Raw genomic sequence first — 23,868 nt, forward strand, 5'->3', positions numbered from 1 at the left:
GCAACAACAAAACAGCTTTTAAATTAATGCTACTTCACAATATCCTAATGTCCCTAATTAATAAAGTTAATTCACTCCCTAGAAAACATATGCAATAGCATTACTATTTGTTTATTTTAGTGACATTCCCAATCAGAAGTTTTAATGTTATCCTTAAGTAATTTTAAGTAAAAAGATGATAAAAGTTCTAAAATTTTAGTTTTAGTTTTTGGTTTGTTTGTAGACTGAAAGATGAAGCTGCTAAATGCCTATCATATTTTTTAATCTGTATGTTTCTAAGTTTTTTATTTATTCTTTGAGGCTGACTGTAGATTAATTCAACTATCGTCTTTTAAATCCAGAATGCTTTTATCAATGTAATTGTGTTTACATTCTCATATGTTCCTGGTTGGGAAGAGAGAGATAAAAAGATTATTTAAAAACCCTAATAATAATAATAATACCAACGGTTGAATTCATAGTATAAACGTTTGTATGAGAGAAAAGAAAAATAAATCTGCGTTTGACTAAATTAATGTTAATATTATAGTAGCAGTAGTAGTAGTAGTGTGATACAGGAAGCAGTAGTGTTAGCTGTTAGAGTAAAAATAATTTAAAAGTGAGAGCAGTCATAATACAGGATAATACGTTTTTGTCTAGTGGAGTTGGAGAAAGTAACATAAGTAATTATTTTTAAAATGACACAATATAATTACATTTAATTGACCAATACAGTAAACTTATATTTGAAAAATAATAAAATACATTTAAAATTTTTAACAAAGGGCATTTGCATTGACTCCACAACTTCTTTGTAATTTTATTTTCCCATAAAGTAAGAACAGATGCCCTGTGATTTATCATTCTGTAGATGTGTCTCAGTGCTGAGTGGATGGGTGGTGTAAGCCAGCCAAGAATCCAGTTTCTTTGTTTCAACTCCAACATTTTATTTTTATTTTTGGAATCTAATGAAACCTTTGCATAATATTTAGTTAAAAACTTGACTACTAAAGTAGTTCAACATTGTTGTTATTCTACTGAAACATACTATAAAATACCTCCATAATATGCACTGTCTTATGGGAAATTTTATATACACACACACACACACACACACACATACACACACACACACACACATAAATATTTAAAAACACATTATGAAAAACAAAAGAGCAGTTTGATTTTTTCAATAATAATTTAAATTCAGCTCTAACCAGTTTGGCTCAGTGGATAGAGCATCGGCCTGTGGACTCAGGGGTCCCAGGTTCGATTCTGGTCAAGGGCATGTACCTTGGTTGCGGGCACATGCCCGGTAGGGAGTGTGCAGGAGGCAGCTGATCCATGTTTCTCTCTCATCGATGTTTCTAACTCTCTATCCCTCTCCCTTCCTCTCTGCAAAAAATCAATAAAATATATTTTAAAAAATAATTTAAATTCATATTGATAAGTTCTTATCATAAAACTCACATATGCATAAATGCATGTGGAAAATGAAAAATGCAGATAATCAAGTAACAAGAAATTCTTACTTGAGCTGAAATAAAGAACTGGTGTAGTGGCATCTGTTATTTTCCTTGGCTGACTAAGTAAAGACTCTTTTGAGAGTAAACATACTCTGAGAAAAGAAGCACACGCAAGCATTCTCATCTGAACTATGTCTTAGTTCAGATAAGTAAATAAAAGGGACAGACAATGCCCCATGGTGGTTGTCACTCTTTGACTTACTACTAAATTTAATCAGGTAATAGGGAGGTGGGAGATATTTAAATCTTAAAATAAAAGTCACTCACTTGATTCATAAATCATTACTTTCAATATTTATTTGTAAAAACATTAATTGATAAGTAGAGAAAATTTAATTCTCTGTCCAAAACAAAGTCAGACACATAGGTGAATATACGTTTTTCTAGTAGCCATATTTTAAAAGGTAAAAAAGGTGAAATTAATTTAATATACATTTTATTTAAACTAATATGTCTAAAATATTATCAAATCAAATGTAATGAATATAAAAAAATGAGATAATTTTAACAAAAGACATATTAGTCTTAAAAAAAGGTATGTATTTTATCTTTATAGCATAGATCCTTAACCATATTTGAACAGTGGATGTGTTTCATCATAGCATTGCATTCATTATCATTTGAAGTCTTGTCCAATTTGACAATTGAAAAAGATTATTTTATTTTGTCATTCCTAATAGTTTACTTTATTTTGCCTGTTCATCTGACTATGACTCTAAACCTCCGTTACTGAAAAAATTATTTTAATGTAACATATCATCTTTCTCATGTCAACATTCTAACAATATTCTACAAAGATAGCTTTTATATGTACTTCTTCACATATTTCTTGGGGAAAGGCATTCAAATAGCATCAATCCCTAAATTTTTTTCTTAGAAAATATTTTGTTTCTTACCTATCTCTGCATTCCACCCTGAATAATAATAATGTAGAGAGTAACATAGAAAAAAATATAATGTCTGTGCATTTTTATATTGTTTCCCATCTCTTCTCAATTCAAGAATTACAAAATAATAATGTTCTACATTTAGACTGTTACCTTTTAATATATTTTATCATATGTATGTTTCCCATGTAATTTCTAACGAATATTAGTAATCCTATTTAACAAATGAGAAAACTTTGCTTCAGAGAGAATGAATATTTTGCTCAATTTCCTACATGAATTATTAAAATACTTGCAGGGCTTATGATTCCCAGTCTAATAAGTTTAAATTATCTGAATGTGTTGTTTTCACTCCTTTCCTTTTCTTTCTTTATATTATCATAAACTGCCAAAACTTAAAAACGTCTTCCTCATATGAATTTTGCCCAAATTTGGGTCATCAGCTGCTGCCTTTTTAAATTTATTTTAGATTAGCATTTTCAATGATAGCCCACATCCTATATAATAAAAGCCTAATATGCTAATGATATGCCAAAGCAGCTCAACTGCTCGCTATGATGTGCATGACCACCAGGGGGCAGACAGTTGACCAGTCGTTGTGATGCGCACTGACCACCAGAGGGTTACCTTGCTGCTGGGGTCCAGCTGATCAGGATTGAGCGAGACAGGCAGACACACCCTGGAGCATTCCGGTGGTCCCTCCCTGGCTGGCCACTTCCCACGTCTTTCCCCGGCCCTGATCATGCATTGGTGGGGTCCTTCGGCAGGCCTGTTTCCGGGACCTCTTGGGGTGCTGGAGAGCTGGTTTTGGCCCAGTCTCTCAGGCCAGGCAGAGGAACCCCACTGGTGCACAAATTCATGCACCAGGCCTCCAGTATTTTCATAAGCACAGTTCTCTTACCCACAACAGAACTCATCACTTTGACCCTCCTATCATATTAACTAAATGTGACTTAATATTAACTGAACAGTATCAAAATTTCAGGCACCAAATTCATTGATAAAACTGCCTGGGGAGGGGGGTGGAAGTGGAGTAGAGGGAGTAAGTGGATTAAGATAGAAGGACATCTGTAATACTTTCAACAATAAAGGTAAATTTTTAAAAAAGAACTTTTCAATTAAATGGCAATACACTCACTTTATAGAAATTTATATCTGAATGAGTACATGGAGAAATAGAGAAGTGAAAAATATCAAACAGTTTGCACAATAAATACCTGGGGACACATTTACTGATGCCCAGGACTTTTACAAAATGGAATACTACTCAGCTGTAAATAAAGAAGGAAATGTTACCCTTTGTGATAGCATGGATGAACCTGGAGAGAAAGCATTATGCTAAGTGAAATAAGCCAGTCAGAGAAAGATAAGTACCATATGATTTCACTTATATAAGAAATATAAGGAACACAATAAACTAACAAACAAGATAGAAACAGACTCATAGGTAGAAAGAACAGACTGATAGCTGTCAGAGGAGAAGGGTGTAGGGGGGCTGTGTGGAAAAGGTGAAGAGATTAAGCAAAACAAACAAACAAACTTCATAGACACAGACAACAGTATAGTGATTATCAGAGTGAAAGGGGGATGGGGAGTGTAGAAGAGCGAAAAGTGGAAATAAGTAGTGATAGAAGGAGACTTGACTTGGGATGGTGAACACACAATACAATATACAGATTATGTATTATAGAATATATACCTATATAATTTTATTAATCAAGGTCACTCTAATAAATTCAATAAAAATAAAATAAAGTGCTTCCTTGGAAGACAGTTTGTCCAATAAGAGGGGTTGCTGATGCAGAAAAAACATTCGTCAAAATCCAACACTCATTTTTGATAAAAACTCTCAGCAAAGTGGGAATAGAAGAGTCATAATTCATCATAATAAAGGCCATATATGACAAACCTACAGCCAACATCATACCTAATGGCAAAAACTAAAACAATTCCCCCTAACAACACTTTTATTTAACATAGTAGTGGAAGTCACAGTGATCAGATAAGAAGAAAATATAAAAAGCATCCAAACTGTAAAGGAGGAAGTAAAACTCTCATTATTCACAGATGACATGATATTGTACATTGAAAACCCTAAGGACTCCACCAAAAAAAAACTACTAGATTCAATAAATGAATTTGGCAGTGTAGCAGGATACAAAATTAACACCCAGAAACCAATGGCATTTTTGTACACCAATAATAAACTGTCAGAAAGAGAAACTAAACAATCTCATTTACCATGGCAACAAAAAATTAAGATACTTATGAATAAACTTAACCAAGGAGGTAAAAGACTTGTACTAGAAAAACTACAGAATGTTGTAAAAAGAGATGGAGGGAGATATAAAATAATGGAAGAATATACTGTGTTCATGGACTGGTAGAATTGATATCATTAAAACGTCCATAACATCCTAGGCAATTTACAGATTCAATGCACTCCCTATTAAAATACCAATGGCACATTTCACAGATCTAGAACAAATACTCCAAAAATTTACATGAAACTAAAAAAACGACCCCAAATAGCCACAGCAGTCTTAAGAAAGAAGAACAAAGTTGAAGGGTTCACAATACCAGATATCAAGTTATACTACATAGCCACTGTATGCAAAACAGCCTGGCACTTGCACAAAAACAGGCATATTGATCAGTAGAAATGAACAGAGAACAAAGAAATCAACCCAAGCCATAATGCTCAAGTAATATTTGACAAAGGAGGCATGAGTATACAATGGAGTCAAGACTGTCTCTTCAATAAATGGTTTTGGGAAAGTTGGACTAGATACATGCAAAAAAAAAAATGAAACTAGACCACCAACTTACACTATGCACAATAATAAACTCAAAATGTATAAAAGATTTAAATGTAAGTTGTAGAACCTAAAAATCCTAGAAGAACTCATAGGCAGCAAAATCTTTCATCTCTCATAGCAATGTGTTTGCAAATATGTCTCCTAGGGCAAGGGAACCTAAGGAGAAAATAAACAAATGGGACTACGTCAAAATAAAAACCTTATGCACATTAAAAGAAACCATGAACAAAATTAAAAGGGAGTCCACTGAATAGGAGAGCATAGTTTGTAATGACACATCTGATAAAGAGTTAATATCCAAAATATATAAGGAACTCATACAATTGAGCAAAAGGAAGACAAACAATCTAATTAAAAAATTAGCCAAATAACTTAAATAGGTATTTATCCAAAGTGGACATACAGATGGCCAAGAGACATGAAAAAATGCTCAAAGTCACTAATAATCCAAGAGATGCAAATTAAAATGACAATGAGGTCTCTCCTTACACTTATCAGAATGGCTACCATCAACAGATCTAGAACAAATGACAAGTGCTGGTAAGGATGTGGAGAAAAGGGGAACCCTGGTACACTGCTGGTGGAATGCAGACTGGTGCAGCCATTATGAAAAATAGTGTGGAGTTTCCTTAAAAAATTAAAAATGGAACTTCCATTTGACCCAGTGATCCCACTTCTAGGAATATACCCTAAGAAACCTGAAACACCCATCAGAAAGAATATATGCACCCCTATGTTCATATCAGCACAATTTATAATAGCTTAGATCTGGATATAGCCCAAGTACCCATCAACAAATGAGAGGATTAAAAAGCAGTGGTACATTTACACCATGGAATACTATCCAGCAGTAAAAAAGAAGAATAGCTTACCTTTTGAGAAAGCATGGAGGGACCTGGAGAGTATTATGTTAAGTGAAATAAGCCAGTCAGAGAAAGACAAGTATCACATGATCTCACTCATATGTGGAATCTAAAGAACAAAATAAACTGATGAATAAAATAGAACCAAAGATATATAAGCATGGAACAGACTGTTGAATCTCAGAGGAAAAGTGGGGTGGGAAGAGATTAACCAAGAACTTGTATGTATATATGAATAACACATGGACACATACAATAGTGTGGTGAAGGCCTGGGTGGGGGGATAGGTGTGGGCTATAATGGTTCAATGGGCAAAAAAGGGACATCTGTAATATTTTTAACAATAAAGATAAAATGAAAGAGTGGTTGCTGAGAAATGATTTTTGAAAATGAAGTTATGGAAACAAGTAGATGCATTGTTGTAGTCAGGAAGTAGTTGTGTATGAGGAATAACTAAGGTAAAAAGCACACCAACTAGCAGTGAAAATTCAGAAGGAATAGAGTGGACAGATATATCATCTAACACCAACAAAAGGCATATGCTAAGGAGCCTGGAGAAAGAGGATTTTTAGAAATACTTTATGCTAAATCTATACATAAATATTACCCAAAGAGAAGACACAAAATTGAGTTGATTACTCTAGGCTAACCAGTTGAAATATTTATCTATTTTAACGTAGTAATTCATGAGAGCTCAAAATGATTTCCAAGAGTGCTTTAAAATTAAATATCTAGATAAACTTTTTTAAAAAAATCCTCACTTGAGGATATGTATTTTTATTTTAGAGAGACAGGAAAGGGGGGTAAAGGAGGGAGAGGGAGGGAGGAAAGGGGAGAGAGAGAGACCTAAGTACCTTGATGTGAGAGAGAAACATCCATTGATTGCTTTCAGTATGGTACCGACCTGGGAGCAAGTCCACAATCTTTTGGTGTTCGGGACAACACTCCAACCAGCTAAGCAACCTGGCCAGGGCTAGATAAACTTCTAACGTGTTAACATGTTCTTATGCTACAAGCTCTGCCTGATGTAGTATATTTCTTTTACCATTTTATTTTCATGTGTGTTTATATGTCAGAGACACCCGGCAGGCAGTTGGAAATTCCAATTTGTCAGTTAAGAACAAGCTAGGAAAAGAGGAAATAAGCAGCCATCTAAATGGGGGTGACTATTGAAGTTAGGAATAAGGATTATAAGGAAAAGGCAGAGAAAATAAGCAACTTGTGGAAAATAATTTTAATCAGTGAATTTTAATCAAAGAAATAGTAAAAGGTAAATTACTTATTCTTAAACCTTAGATGTATGTATACATGAAGCATTTTGTTAAGTATACATAAATACATCAGGAAACTAACGATTGTAATTCGGATTTCTCAGACAGTAATATGCTCTCCTTTTATTAGTCTTAACTACCTTCCGTTCCACAAAACAATAGCTATTTAGACTTTGTTCTGCATTTTCACAGCCTTATCTTAACCAGGTGGTTTTTTTTTCCAGTCTCTCAGTTTTATATCAAAAAGTGGGAGTTTATCAGTGCTCTATCCTAGGTTACTCAAATATATTTTCCCCCAAAATTCATTTCAAATGTTTCAAATACCATTTAATTACAGTATGACTTCCAATGTATTAAATGCCAATTTTAATCTTCTACCTCTGAAGAATGTAACATGAATTTTATCTCTCTAGCAGCATTACTATCCCCTTAGGCCAATAACTATTGTGTCTGTATTGGACCACAGCTCAGCCTCTATGCTTAAAACATCCCCAGTGTCCATTCTTAGCTTGCAGGTCCCAGATTAAACAACATCTCCAGATTAGGTCCTGCCCTATTCCCAATTGTTTTAAAATACCACATCATCCTTTGTTTCCTTTGTAGAACATATGGCAACCTAACAGTATGAATCTATTTCTTTTCACTTCCTTCTCTAATAATGTAAATTCCATGATGATAGAAATCATGCTGATGTTTTCATCTTTATCTTTCTGGTATTTAATATGTTTTGGCGCATCATGGGGAAATCAATGAATATTTAAATATAGAAGACTGAATAAAAGAAGAAATTCAATAGAAAGCTAAAACAAGTGAAAATTGCAGTAATAAAAAAACATGGCTCTAATACACATATACACACACATTAGTTTCAGGGAAATTTACTAGTCTATAAGCATGTTATAAATAACTTGTAGTAATGTTGCTACACTAGCACAAAACCTCTTCTACTGCCACTGCTGTGACATTGTGACTACTAGCAGAAATAAAATTGTCCTGGGTAATCACCGTATTCCAAGCAATATGCAGGGGTAGTATAGAGATGAATTCATTTCAATTATAGAAACAACCTTATGACAAAATGTCTATTATAAGTATAATTTTCCAAAGGAAAAAAAACACACTAATAATTTGATTTAAGCAATTTATTTAGTTCACAAAACAGGTAAAATTCACAAAATCAGATGTAGTCTATGCTCTTCACTGGTATACTATACAGTGGGGCCTTGACTTACGAGTGTCCCGACTAACGAGTTTTTTACGAGCCGTCTCTCGGCCGATTTTTTGCTTTGAGTTGCAAGCTAAAATTCGGGTTATGAGCCAGCTTCAGATACCCCACCGCTAGTTGGCGCAGCGAACCTCACAGTGAATGCCACATCAGCCCAGCATCAAGTGTCTCAAATTGATTTGACATACGAGTAATTTGAGTTATGAGCTCCGTCACGGAACAAATTAAACTCATAAGTCAAGGCCCCACTGTATTGGCAATATAAATGTGAAAAAAATATTATAAAATAATTATAATTATGTAACTATTTAATACATGGGATACATATGTGTCAATTTTAATATGCATAAAACAATTTCCTGAGATTTTTAACTTTGTCACTATCAGCGATTTTTAAATAGTATTAAGTTTATGCTTTTCAATTTTGTTATATATTTTTTATATTTTAATCTCAATTTATATAAGATCATCCATATATATCTACTAAAATAATCAAAGTAGTTTAGAGATAAGGAGTAATTTATTTCACTTGAACTAGAAACATATTATACCTCATTTAATTTCTTACTATTTTTAAATTAAATCTTTGAAGACTATAGATTTGCATGCTTGCAGACAATACATTTAAAACGTCTCCAGTGTCAGTCAGTGAATATGTTCCTTGAATTTTCTGTTTGTGTTCTTCAGTTTACTGGTAAATAACAGATGGAAGAAATGCATCTTTCTACAAAACCATGGGGAAATAGCATAAAACATAGAAAATGTCATTAAGAAACCTAAATGCCAGACAATTCATCAAAGTTCCTTTCTTCATAAAACTTTTGATCACTGAAGATATGTTTCAATTACTTCCTAGAGGGTTCCGATGATTCCAAATCCACAGTTTCCTTGGTGGGTCATGCCTGATGTTATCGGTCTCTGGATGATGAAAGGTTTCTTGACATCTGTTTTACATGCTTTGGAAACCCATTTGTGGCACATTGTTTTGTTGATGGTGGAAATAGAAAACATCAACTTGAGTGCATAATGCTTTTCAGAAATACTGCTATGAAAAACATATTTGTTCTTCCTACTTTCAAGACTCATTTCTTGATATAACTTTTGTCCTCCTATTTCTCTTTTGTTCATTCTTTCTTGCTGCCTATTTCTGTAAGTAATTGATTTTCAACATTTTTCATTTCATGGCACACATGAACAAATTACTAAAATTCTGCAGCATAAATAAAAATACATATATTTTGCTGATCTGACAAAAAATAGTTATAATTTTGATTAACCCACACCAGATGGCTATTGTTGTGTTGGCTGTTGTCATTTTTTAATTTGACAATCTAAGGGAAAAGAGGTCAGTGCCTCTTACTAAATAGTCAAGTATTGTATGTTTTAAAAATTCTTGTGGTGCACCTGCACACCGGTTGAAAACCACTGCTATAAGCAAACAATCCTTGCTCGTGGGAAAAGCCAATCCTTCCTGTTTAGACTGGATTTTATCTCCCCCTATGTCTTTTGTAAGATATTATTCAAACAAGTCTTTCTTCTCTCAGAACGTATGAGAGACGATTTTTATTACCTTTTCTTGACTATTTTCTTGATAATTTTAATTGACACAGAAACATGTTTTTATTTTTTTTCCATTTAAATAATAAGAGCAACTCTCATTTGACCCTACTTTCCCTGATATTGAAAGTTCTACTTTATATTTTCCCTTGACTATCAAATTCCTGAAGAACGTGTTCTGAATGCGTTCTCAAATTTCATTCATCCCTTAATTTCTTTAAATTCATCCAAACACACATTTGCAACCATCAATCTAAGGGAATTGTTTTTAACGATGTCAGCAATAACTTCCAAATTTATTAATCTGGTGGTGAAATATCAGATTTTCTTTTATTCAACATACTGTCAGCATTTGGTTCTTTTTTTTCCCTGGCATTGTTAAAACCTTATCCTCTTAGTTGCCTTCTTATAAAACCAGCCTTTCCTACTATGTTTTTTGTGTTAGTTCAGCTCCTTCCCTTTATGTGTACCTTGGCATGTCACATTCATTACTCCCTGATCCTTTTTTTTTCTCTATGTACTTTCATGTCTAAGTGATCACATTCACTTCTATGGCTTTAAAAACAACCCATAAGCTAGAGACTTATTGCTCTGTTTTTGGAAGAGATTTTGTCCTAAAGTCCGGATTCTTATGTCTAATTGCCTACTTGACATCATTCTTGACGTCTAATAACACCTGAAACTGGTAACGTCCAAAAGGGAACTTTTGTTTTTACCTCTCAATCTACTCTAACCCTAGTTTCTTCCTACTTCATTTGATGCTATTTCTAAATTTCCAATTATACGAATCAATAACTGATCTTTCTCCCTCCCAACCTACATCCAACCAGTCAGAAATTCCTGTGTACTTTATCTTTCAATTATATGTAGAAACCAGTTACTCTCTACCATCAATACTGCTATCATACCATTTCAAGTTGGTTATAGACATAGTGTTCTAACAGGTTGTCCTTCCACTCAGATCCTCTGAATTCTCTTCGCCACATTGCATTGAGAGTAGTTCTTTAAAAATAAACATTTGATTATGTTGTGTCTCTACTCCAGAGATAGGATTGGCTAACTACACCTTGGAGGCCAAACTTTAATGTTTGTTTTATAAATAAAGCTTTATTGAAGCACAATCATGCCTATTAATTTATATATTTTCTATCATTGCTTTTATACCATGACTGTAGAGATAAGCAGTTATGAAAGAGACATATAACCTGTAAGTACCAAAAATGTTTATTATTGGACCATTTACAACAACAAAAATTTGCTGATCCCTTCTCCACTCAAAATATATGATACCCATTCCCCATTCACTCACTCATGCTAAATGCCCTAAATATTTAGTCTACAAGGCCCTTTCTCATTTGACTTCTCATTACCTCTCTCCTATTCTAGTTGCACTTGTATCCTTATTGTTCCTCTTTAGAATTTTTGTCTAGAAAAATCTGCCTGCATATAATCTCTGAATAAAAACCCTGACTTTCTTTCAAGACTTTGCTCAATTTTAAAAGTAATAAGGGCTACCTTGGGTTCTCTTTAAATTTCAAATAACCCCACCAGCTCTGTATCCTCAACCTCCCTTTCACTGCTCTATTTCCATAGCATTTAGACTCTAAAAATTATTATTTGTAAATTGCCTCAACTTCCCTATAATAAAATGTAAGCTCAACTCTACCAGGGTTTGGTTTACTAAATCATTCCAAAAACCTAAAATATTTATGCACCCAAAGTAGGTGTTCAATACATATTTATGCAATAAACTTATGAATCTTGTGTTTTTAATGCTTTATAAAACAACTGGCATGGACCAGGCATATGAATAGTTAAATGCATGTGAACATTCATGAATGAAAAAAGGAAGTGCCACAGCAGAGACTGGTGACATACAATGAGAGGTAACAAAATAGAAAATTTTAGTTTTGGAATATAAGTAATATTAATTGAATTTGTAAGTAAATAATTAAACACTAAACTCATTATATTAAACTAGAGGCCCAGTGCATGAATTCATGCACCAGTGGGGTCCCTCAGCCTGGCCTGCAGGATCAAGCTGAAACTGGCTCTCCAATACCCTCTGAGAGGTCCCAGATTGCAAGAGGGCACAGGCCAGGATGAGGTACCCCACTGGTGCACGATCATGGCCCGGGAGGGACACGGGAGGTTGGCCAGCCAGGGAGGGACTGTAGGAGGGCTCTAGGGCATGTCCAACCTGTCTCACTCAGTCCCAATCGGCCAGACACCAGCAGAAAACTCACCTGCTGATCAGAGTGTCTGCTCCCTGATGGTCAGTACACGTCATAGCGACTGGTCAACCGATCAACTCTCTGCCCCCTTGTGGTCAGTGCACATCATAGCGAGAGGTTCAGTGGCCTTAGCATATCGTTAGTATATTACTGGTTGAGTGGATGACCAGGTGACCGGACACTTAGCATATTAGGCTTTTATTTTATAGGATAAGCATGAATTACTAGTTTTGTGTTTTTTTTTTTGTTTGTTTTTTTTAAAATTTTTTTTTAATTTTTTTTATTGCTTAAAGCATTACAAAGGGTATTACATATGTGTCCTTTTTTCCCCCGCCCTTGACAGTACCCCGGCTTCCCCTACCCCCCAGTGTCTTATGTCCATTGGTTATGCTCATATGCATGCATACAAGTCCTTCGGTTGATCTCTTACCACCCTCCCTCCTGCCCCCCAACCCTCCCCGGCCTTCCCGCTGCAGTTTGACATTCTGTGTGAGGCAGCTCTGCCTCTGTATCTATTATTGTTCATAAGTTTATAATGGTCTCTATTATCCATGAATGAGTGAGATCATGTGGTATTTTTCCTTCATTGACTGGCTTATTTCACTTAGCATAATGCTCTCCAGTTCCATACATGCCGTTGCAAACTGTAAGAGTTCCTTCTTTCTTACAGCAGCATAGTATTCCATCGTGTAGATATACCACAGTTTTCTAATCCATTCATCTACTGATGGGCATTTAGGCTGTTTCCAGATCTTAGCTATGGTGAATTGTGCTGCTATGAACATCTGGGTGCATATATCCTTTCTGATTGGTGTTTCTGGTTTCTTGGGATATATTCCTAGAAGTGGGATCACAGGGTCAAATGGGAGTTCCATTCCCAGCTTTTTCAGGAGACTCCATACTGTCTTCCATAGTGGCTGCACCAGTCTGCATTCCCACCAGCAGTGCACAAGTGTTCCTTTTTCTCCACATCCTCTCCAGCACTTGTCGTTTGTTGATTTGTTGATGATAGCCATTCTGACAGGTGTGAGATGGTACCTCATTGTTGTTTTGATTTGCATCTCTCGGATGATTAGTGACTTTGAGCATGTTTTCATATGTCTCTTGGCTTTCTGAATGTCCTCTTTTGAAAGGTTTCTATTTAGATCCTTTGCCCATTTTTTGATTGGATTGTTTATCTTCTTTTTGTTAAGTTGTATGAGTTCCCTATAAATTTTGGAGATTAGGCCCTTATCAGATATGACGTTGGCAAATATGTTTTCCCACGCAGTGGGTTTTCTTGTTGTTTTGTTGATGGTTTCTTTTGTTGTGCAGAAGCTTTTTATTTTGATGTAGTCCCATTTGTTCATTTTCTCTTTAGTTTCAACTGCTCTAGGAGCTGTATCAGTGAAGTCTCTTCAATAAATGGTGTTGGGAAAATTGGACAGATATATGCAAGAAAATGAAACTAGACCACCAACTTACACCGTACACAAAAATAAACTCAAAATGGATAAAGGACTTAAATGTATGACAGGAAACCATAAAAATTCTAGAAGAATCCAAGGGCAACAAAATCTCAGACATATGTTTGTTTGTTTTTTTAATTATAAGTAAAAGAAATAGTAGGTAAATCTGCAAAATTATTAGGTTGAATGAAAACAGAGCATTGAAATAAATAATTTAATAGAATAGTTGAGAAGTTTAACCTAATGTGTGTCAACCAGGCTTTAAGACCTTTGAACACCATAATAAAGGGAGATATGTTCATGGTTTTTGCAAGGACAAATTATGTTTTCAATTTGTAGGCAGAAGTAAGCAAGTACCTAAAGAAAACTATGCTAAAGTTATATGGGAGAGAGATAACAGTCAGAATGGAACAGGATTCTAATTAAAAGAGAGATGAAAAAAGTGTCTAAAAAGGGAGAAATACAGATGAACAAAACAAACGTAAATGTTATTTAATACTTGGTAGGTGTTAAGATATGATATATGTTTCATTTTTTAACTTAACCTTACTAGAACGCCTAGGAGATAGACATAATTTTTAAAAATTGAAATCAACCTATTCCTTAATACTCCTGGCATATTTTTCTCCTTCTCCAGGCACTTGTCTTCATTAAATGGCTCTACCATTCACTTAATCTCTCAATATTGAAGGTGTAGGATCAATATTGACCCCCTTCTCTGCCTTAATCAACATTTACTCAATCAAGCCTCATGATTTGTATTATTATAATGACCAATTTGTAGCTTGTATTCACACAACTTTGGCCACACACAAAGTACTTTGTAAGCATTAACTAACCTAATCCACATAATAGCAATATGATGTATATACTACTAATAGTAATTTAGATATTAATAATTTAAATTTTAGCCAAAAAACTATGTTAAAACATACATACCTACTAAGTGACAACATCAAAATTTAAACTCCAATTTCTCTTCCTCCAAAGTACATGTGGGTAATCAACATTGCTTTCTAATATTCTTCAAGTGTTCCTGGATTTATAGTCCACGTTAACATTATGTCTCATTTGCACAGTGTAATAGCTTAAAAAATTTGACTTTCTTCATCCACTCTTGCCCCCCTAAAGTTCAGTTTCTCCCCACTGAACTCAGTTATTTATAAATTAAAAGTATAATTACATTATTTCCTTGTTTTAAAATACATCAATGGCTACTCTTTCTTTCTGAAAAAGATCTAAGAAAAAAAACCTTTTGTGGATTTATTTTGACCTTTGGAACGACCGCTTGCAGCAATGACTTGGCACATTCTAGCTACACTAGATCTTTCTTCCTTAGTTTCAGTCTCACAAGCACTTCCACATGTAGTTCCTTTTGTCCAAATTAGATATTTCCCTTGTGTCACAACCTTTGTTCAGCTAAATCTGTTCAACATAAATTTCAGTGTAAGCCATGTTTCCTCAAAGAATGTTACCGTGTGATCTAAAGCAGTCTGCATATTTTCCTAAACTACATTGCTCTCCCAGATAAGTATTCAATGTCTGGAATTCTCATTTGTTTATAACATCCATGAAGACAGGAATCAAGTTTATCTTGTTCACAGCTCTCCCATCCCACACTGCTAATACTTATAATACACCTTGTGCATAGTTCTCAGTAAGCAAATGTGGCAAGAATAAATTGATTGCAATTAGTCACACACTGAAAATTATAAATTTCTCTTATACTAGCTACAATTTTATGAATATACATTTCTAATACTTAATTCTATAATAAAGATTACTTTTGTATTACAAGGGTACACTTGTAAAAGTAACTTTCAAACAACAAAAAAAAAGCCCTAGCCAGTTTTGCTCAGTGGATAGAGCATCATCCTGCGAACCAAAGAGTCACAGGTTTGATTCTGGTCAAGCATGTACATTGATTGCAGGCTCCTCCCTGGCCCAGGATCCTGGTCAAGGCTCCTGCAGGAGGCTACCAATCGATGTATTTCTCTCACATCGATGTTCATCTCTGTTTCCTCTCTCTCCCATTCTCCCTAAAAATCAGTGGAAAAATGTTCCTAGTATGTAATATTTTATTATAGTCACCCTAAAAAGTGTTTTTAAAACTTGCAAAAATTAAAACTATTGATGTTTTATTAACAGATAATTGCTAAAATAAGTCTAGATGTAAACAAATGTCATAATCAACATATGCTACCATTAACTATTTTATATTAATGACATATATATTGTTTTATAGCTATCTGTCTTTGGAGAGAAGACAATCCACTTGTAAACTTCATATAGAAAAATTAAATATATTGCCCTAACATTTTTAGACTTCTGGAAAAAATTTTTTTGACCTTTAGTCACATAAATTAAGAAAAAACGTATTTCATTTTTTAAAATATATGTTTCTATATTGATTTCAGAGAGGAAGGAAGAGGGAGAGAGAAATAGAAACATCAATGATGAGAGAGAATCATTGATCGGCTGCATCCTGCACACCCCCTACTGGGGATCGAGCCTGCAACCCAGGCATGTGACCTTGGCCAGAATCGAACCTGGGACCCTTCAGTCCGTAGGCCAACATATTTTATTTTAAAGAAGACACCATTATAAAATTTGGAAATCAATTATAGAAACATATTTCTATATTTATTCTATTTTCCTCAATTGTAATAGAGAAAATGAATATAGGTGAATATGGAATTATTTTAGCTCACAATACCTTTGAGAGATGTCTAAGTGAGTATTTGAACTATTTACAGATGTCAAGATTATAATTTGCCATTATAATAGAAAACAATTTTTGAAATATATTGATGTTCTTAGTAGAACAAGTTCAATTTTATCTTAAAATACACAATCTACACTTGAAGCAGCATATTTGGTTTCCATTACAAAATTACATTAAACTAGATAATGCTGCACTATTATAATTACCTCAATGTGATCACATGTTAGTAACTGGTGTTATTTGTGGAATTGTACAACCTTGCTCTGTGAGTCAATACTAACCCCATTTCTGTACATGTATCAGAGAACAGCCAAATGTTAAATTCATCAAGATAGATATAGAACACTAATGGGAAGGGCATTTCTTCTCAGTGAATTTTGAAAAGCATAATCTCCAGTGCATACCTCAATGATAAGCTGATTTTATGTAAGAATTTATTTGTAACTTTAAAAATGGAAAAAAAATCATTGACCCGTAGTTTGAAAAATATTCCAATCTTACTTCTCCCTGTTTGGCCCATGATATTGGCAGGATTATTTTTAGCACTAACCTAAGGAGCTGGCTCTGAAGCTTAAGGTTAAACAAAACCCCTTAGGAATGAACGCCCTACAACACTGTGATTTTTAAATACACTTAGGGAATCTACACACCTAGTAGGCTACCTTCTGTTCCCCTTAGGACAGAATCAGGAGAACTCTATTTCATTTATATGAACTCTGGTCATTGATGGTAACTATTCTTGTACTGAGGTTGAGAGTGCTAATGAGAAAAGCCCAAAAGTTGTTATAAGTTCATTATAAGTTTAGAGCCTGAGTTTGAAGATTGGCTCTGCCATTTACTAGCTGTATAATTTGGGGGAAGTTAACACTTTCCCTCCTTTGTAAAACAGGGGATTGAAAATAATACTATGAGAATTTAATGAATTCATATCCATATATAAAACATGTAGTAGAATAAGTGACACATAAACTGGGGTTATATATAATGCCTCATAAGTTAACAATTCTAAGATGTGCTAAATTAAGTTACAGTAGGAGAGGGAAAGAGAGATGAGTAATTAACCATTTAACAGCTGTGGGCCAAAACACAAAAGACTACTCTCATCCTTCAATGTAGGTTGGAGCTTTGAATCAACTTCTGTATCAACCACCAGAGAACACAGCATGCGGTTTATGCATCAACCTTTAGGATTGTTGCCACCACTAGTTTAAAACAGTAAATAGTTCTTCCATGTAGACCGTACCTATCCTTACAACTGCTGCTGCTTCACCCCGCTCTTGCCCTTATCTGTGGCTAATATAAATTCATTCAAAACAACTTACATCCCTCTTTCCCAAAACATCCTATCTAATAATAGACAAACATGGTAATTGACCATACCTCCGCTATGCTTCCCATTGGCTAATCAGCAGGATATGCAAATTAACTGCCAACAAAGATGGCCACCGGCAGCCACACAGCTGAAGCAAACAGGAGGTTTGCTTGCTCCAGTGATGGAGGAAGCCAAGGTTCCCCGCCTGCCGTGGTCCAGCTCTGAGCTCCAGAAGCAACAATGTTTCAATTATAGAAGCCAAACAAACCCCGGATGCCTGCTTTCAGCCAGTGGGCTCTCAGCTCCAGTGATAGCTATAGAAGGTAAATAAATCCAAGAATAAAAAAAAATAAAAAAAAGAAGCTGGGAGGTTCAGTTGCCCGCCACCCTGAAAACGGCCCTCAGCCCCTCACCCAGACTGACCAGGCACCCCAGTGGGGACCCCCACCCTAAAGGGGGTGTGACCAGCTGCAAACAGCCATCAGCCCATCATCCAGGCTGGCCAGGCACTCAAGCGGGACCCCCACCCTGATCCAGGACACCCTTCAGGGCAAACCAGCCGGCCCCCACCCGTGCACCAGGCCTCTGTCCTATATAGTAAAAAGGTAATATGCAAATTGTCCCTAACAGCAGAAAGACTGGGAATGACTGGTCACTATGACACACACTGACCACCAGGGGGCAGACGCTCAATGCAGGAGCTTCCCCATGGTGGTCAGCGTGCTCTCACAGGGGGAGCTCTGCTCAGCCACAAGCCAGGCTGATGGCTGCCAGAACAGCAGTGGTGGTGGGAGCCTCTCCTGCCTCCTCAGCAGCACTAAGGATGTCCGACTGAAGCTTAGGTCTGCTCCCCACTGGTAAATGGACATCCCTCGAGGGCTGCCGGCTGCCAGAGGGATGTCTGATTGCCATCTTAGGCCCAATCCCCTGGGGAGCAGGCCTAAGCCAGCAAGTGGTCACCCCCGAGAGGTCCCAGACTGCGGGAGGGCACAGGCCCTGGCTGAGGGACTCCCTACCCCCAAGTGCACAAATTTTTGTGCACCAGGCCTCTAGTAATGTATGAAAGGCCATTAATTCCAGATGGTGATGATAGAAATGTTGCCTTCTCCACTTAGCCCTGCTACTGGTGGTTTAGACTACATGCCCCAGGCCCTAGTCCTTCTGGCTAGAATTTTGGCTCAATAAACCCTTTATTTCAGAAAGACTTTCAGCAGTGATAGTTTTGTTTTGTTTTATTTAACATATATTTTTTATGTCCTATAACATGTGAAAGGGCTTATGGGTACAGTTTATTACTAATGAGAACACAAATTGATAATATAAATATAAAGATAGGTTAACCAGCTATAAGTACTTGCAGCCTACATAACTGATTCATGTTTTTTTTATAGTATTTGTCTTGTACTGAGTGAGCCTCTCCCATCCCACTTATTACCAATGGGTAATAGGTTGTTATCCACCATTATCTTAATAACAAAAGCTTGTATTCTGGGCATTACTTTCTAAGGAATCATGAATCCTAACCTGTCTACATCAAGAGATGGAATCATGGAGTCTATATTTAGTTGTTTCTACCAATATTGAATTTAATTTAATTTAATTTTTATTGTTGACACTATCATAGATTCCCCCATTTCTTCCCCCCTCCACTTACCCCCCTCCACCCAGTTCTCACTCCCTCTGTCTGGCCATCACCACACTCTTGTCCCTATCCATGGACTATGCTTGAATGTTCTTTGGCTAATTTCTTCAGCTTCTTTCTTCCAGTCCCTCCTATCCCCACCCTTCTGACCCATATTCATGCATCTGGTTCTGTTTTCTCATCTGTCTATTTTGCTCATTAGAGTCCACATATAAGTGAGATAATATGGTATTTGTCTTTCTCTGACTGGTTATTTCATTTAGCATAATAATCTCCAGGTCCATCCACGCTGTCGCAAAACTCCTTCTTTTTCATGGCCAAGTTTTCAGTCCATTTTAAATAATGTCAACTGGATTTGGGAAAGTCTTTTACTTATTTTGCCTCCCTCCAAATTCCACTTGATCTGATCCTGGATTCTCTTTTTCCTCTGGGATTCTAAGTGCATCATTACAGAATACAAGGGAAGCATGAAATAAGATTACATCATGACATCTATTAATGCACATATTGATAGCCCTCCATGAGAGTCTTTAGACAGAACTACCTCTAGACCAAACATTTACTTAAAAATAATTATCCCCATCTCTGGTCAAGTAAAGCTCTGGTACTATATTGTCCATTAATAGGCTCCTTTCCTGGTGTGGAAATTAAAAGCAAGGAATAAGTGCAGGAGAAGAGAGAATCTTCTTTAGCCTTGTACAAATGTCTGCTCTCTGGAAACTTCTTGAGTGGCATTTTTAATACCATCACAAATTATAAATATAGTTATGTATTAATTATACATCATGTAGAATGGCCTTTTTTATGGCAATGCCTCATAATTTTCAGAGTAGTGAAAAATACATTAAATTATCTTAACATTAGTAGTTCAAATAAGTAAGAATGCTTAAAATTAACACAGATTTCTGACTTCTGCATAAATGGGTGATATATCTCTGGGTGACATTTTTTTCTCAATTTATTACTATGATTACATGGAGATGTAAAAAGACAACTTTTTCACACATAACTATATCAAAATGGCATGTTGAATTATTGTATCCTTAATTATCAGAAAACATTGACTATATCTGTGGATAATACATAAATTTAATTCTCATGATTATATTTTGGACTTCTGTTCTTTCTGCTGGTTCTTGATATATAAATAGTGCATTTTAATGATTAAAGTACTGTATGTCTCAACTATATTTTGGTTATTTAACTGTTTTGGATTTGAGGGGGAAAAACAGAGGAGGGTGGAAGACACATGAAAAGAAGTTTTTAGAGTTTTTGAATAATCATATGTTAATCTTCTTAAATAACATGAGAAAAATATTTTAAAACTTAAAATATTTACCAGGGTTGTGGTTTATAAAGCCAAACTAATAAGCAACATTTAGTTTTTAGTTTTTTTTTTCTATAAAAGCACTCAGTCTCCTTTTTCTGTGTATCAATAGAGCCCTGAGCATCTTTGGGCACTAGACACATCAAATCCATTTCAAGATACCTGGGAGTCAAAAGGATGAAAGGTGTATGAATATCATAAGAATGTAATTATCTCTTATAGGAATGAAGTAAAGCCTGGCATTTATAGGTGCAGAGTGAAAGATATGTGTAATTAGGATGAAGGCAGCCCAGAGTAGTAGAATAACAAATGCAGCTTCACTTAAAAGACAATGTTCAATCTCAGATTTGCTACATGCACAATAAAGGTTTATAAAGTAAGTATTTAGGCTGCCTGAACTTCAATTTCTTCTCCTGAAAAATTGGAAAATCAATTTCCAAGTTTCTTGATATTAAAATTGTTCATGTGTGAGCAAATATTTTGATGATAACTAAAATTATTAATATGATTTTTGAATGTAGGTACTTTACAGAAACTTTATATATACCATCTCATATAAATATTAAAATGACCCTAAAAAATGTGGATTCTACAGATGATAACATGGATGCTCAAAGGCTTTTCCCAGGACCATTCAGCTAGCAAGTGTTAGAGCTAGAATTCTACTTCTCGTTTAATGTAAAACTTATTCATTAAAGAAAACTATAACAATAAAACCAATTTCACATCTTACCTACACTTAAGTTATTGTTTCTTTATGTTTACATTTTTATAAACATAAGAGACTGTCAGCTAGCAATGTTATTAAAGTTCACCTTTGTGGAAATTAATGTTTAAAGTTAACTACAATTTAAAAATTAACTTTAAGCATAAAGCTTGTTTAATACATACAGTATCTAATAATTGATTCCCAAAGAATTAATCTGCTCTCATAAGTGTAGAAGAGAAAAATTGGCCATCTCAGAATGTCTTTTTAGCATGAGGATGAATTTACACTGATTGCCAGGGAGGAGCTGGGAGGGAGGGGGAAGGAGGATACAGGGGGAATAAATGGTAATGAAAGGAGATTTGACTTGGGGTGGTGAACACACAACAGCGTACAGATGATGTGTTTTAGAACTGTGCACCTGAAACCTGTATAATTTTGACATTTGTTAATCAGTGTCACCTCAATAAATTCAATAAAGAAAAGAAAACTAAAGTGGTTTTTATTTTTAAAGAGGAAATGAAGAAACTAAATAAGACTTTTGCCAACTTTGTGACTCAGGAAGTTCTTTCTCAAGAACTTGGGCTCCATTTATTTGAAATGGAAACATCAAGGAAGATCACACCACACCTCCAAGATTCTAGTGTCAGTGCACAGCTTGTTTCACTGCTCTCATTAAGATAGGATTTATGTTTCCTTTGTCTAATGACAATTAACATACCAATTGGGATAAACTACATTTGACAACAGATGCTGTGGAGTCCCTGCACCCAAGGAAGGACTAGTCATTGTTTATCTGAAGGAAAGGGTATGTAATAGGTTGTATCTGCTTGGTTATATAAAAGGGTTGGGTTTCTTTTTGTCTTTGCAACCTCTTAGTCTATTGCCTGGGATGCACATCAGAATCTGCTTTAATGCTCATTCAATAATAATTAACGTGTTGTTTTCTCCCCTCTACTACTTTGTGAAAAGGATTTCTGAGTTGGGAGATTTTGTTTATAATAATGTTTTCCTCTGTATCTCTGTTTCTCTGTCTCTATCTATAATCTGCCTATTTATCTACCATCTATCTATCTATCATCATCATCATCTATATATCTATCATCTATCTTTTAAACATACGGGACCAATTAGGAGATTCCATGTTAATTTCTTCAGAGAAACATGATGTAGTGAAAAGGACATTGAATGACACATGAGAAACCTAGTTACATGCCCCCTCCCCCCCACAACTGTCTCCATTGGCCTAAGGTAACTTGTCTGTGGATCAAATTTCAATGATATATAAATCATGCCTCACTAAATACCAATATTGTTTTCAAGGGCAAATGGATAATTATAAACTGGAATCTAAAAATCTAATTATGATGGTATTAGCACTATTCTTTCCACTACCTGTTCATCCTAAAATTACCTAATGCTATGACTAGGACTGGACTCATAAAATTAAAATAGTTTTTCTTCATAAAAATCTATTCTTTACTCATGGCAATATAACTTTCCTTTAAAAATCTGTACAGCTATAGAAAATTTAATTTTATATTTCTTCACTATTAGGGCTTTCTGAGCAATTCATTCTGAAATGCTTTATTTCTGCTAAAAATAAGTCTTTGGAGATGATTTATAATTGATTTTTATATGAGAGTGAACCATGGATCTTTTCTGTCAAAGAAGAGCTCGCTACCACCGTAGGTCCTGCCATTTTGACATGACCTTCAGATTCTCAGGGGGCTGCCATCTTAGGTTCTCTCTTACCCCTACCCTTCCTCTGAATTGGCCAATAGCGTAATAATGGGAAGCCGAGCTCTGAGCCCTGACCAATCAAGTCAGAATTCAGAGTGAGGGGCAGACCAGCATCGAAATAAAACATGAATGGACTTCCCATTGGGTGTGCTTTGCCCATGATTTCCAGCTGGCAACAGCACCCTCTGTGCAGGAGTAAATTTGCCTTGCTGCCTCATTCCTGCAACATCATTGAAAACATTTCTAACACTTAGTGGGACAAATCCAAAGATATTACCTCCACAGAAATCTATATTCACATTCCAAAGAGTGATGAAACACTTTGATTATATTCTTGAGTTGCAAAGTTGGTAACTCTGATCCTATTTTTCCCTTTAAGAGATTTATTTTTATAATAAAGTGCTGGGGTCCAATCCCAGCAGGTTCAGGGGTCCCCAAAGGTGTGGACAGAGTCGGCGAAGAAGGAATGACACGAAGACAGCCTTCAGTTGGTCAGCAGCCTAGTCAGGACCTATAGCCAGAATCTCCAGCCAAAGTTCTGGTCGGAGTTCTGGTCAGGAACTGATGAGGATCTGACGTTTATTGTCTTATTACATCCGTATTT

The sequence above is a fragment of the Myotis lucifugus genome, unplaced genomic scaffold, assembly GCF_000147115.1.
Source record: "Myotis lucifugus unplaced genomic scaffold, Myoluc2.0 scaffold_149, whole genome shotgun sequence".
In the NCBI taxonomy this organism is placed as follows: Eukaryota; Metazoa; Chordata; class Mammalia; order Chiroptera; family Vespertilionidae; genus Myotis; species Myotis lucifugus.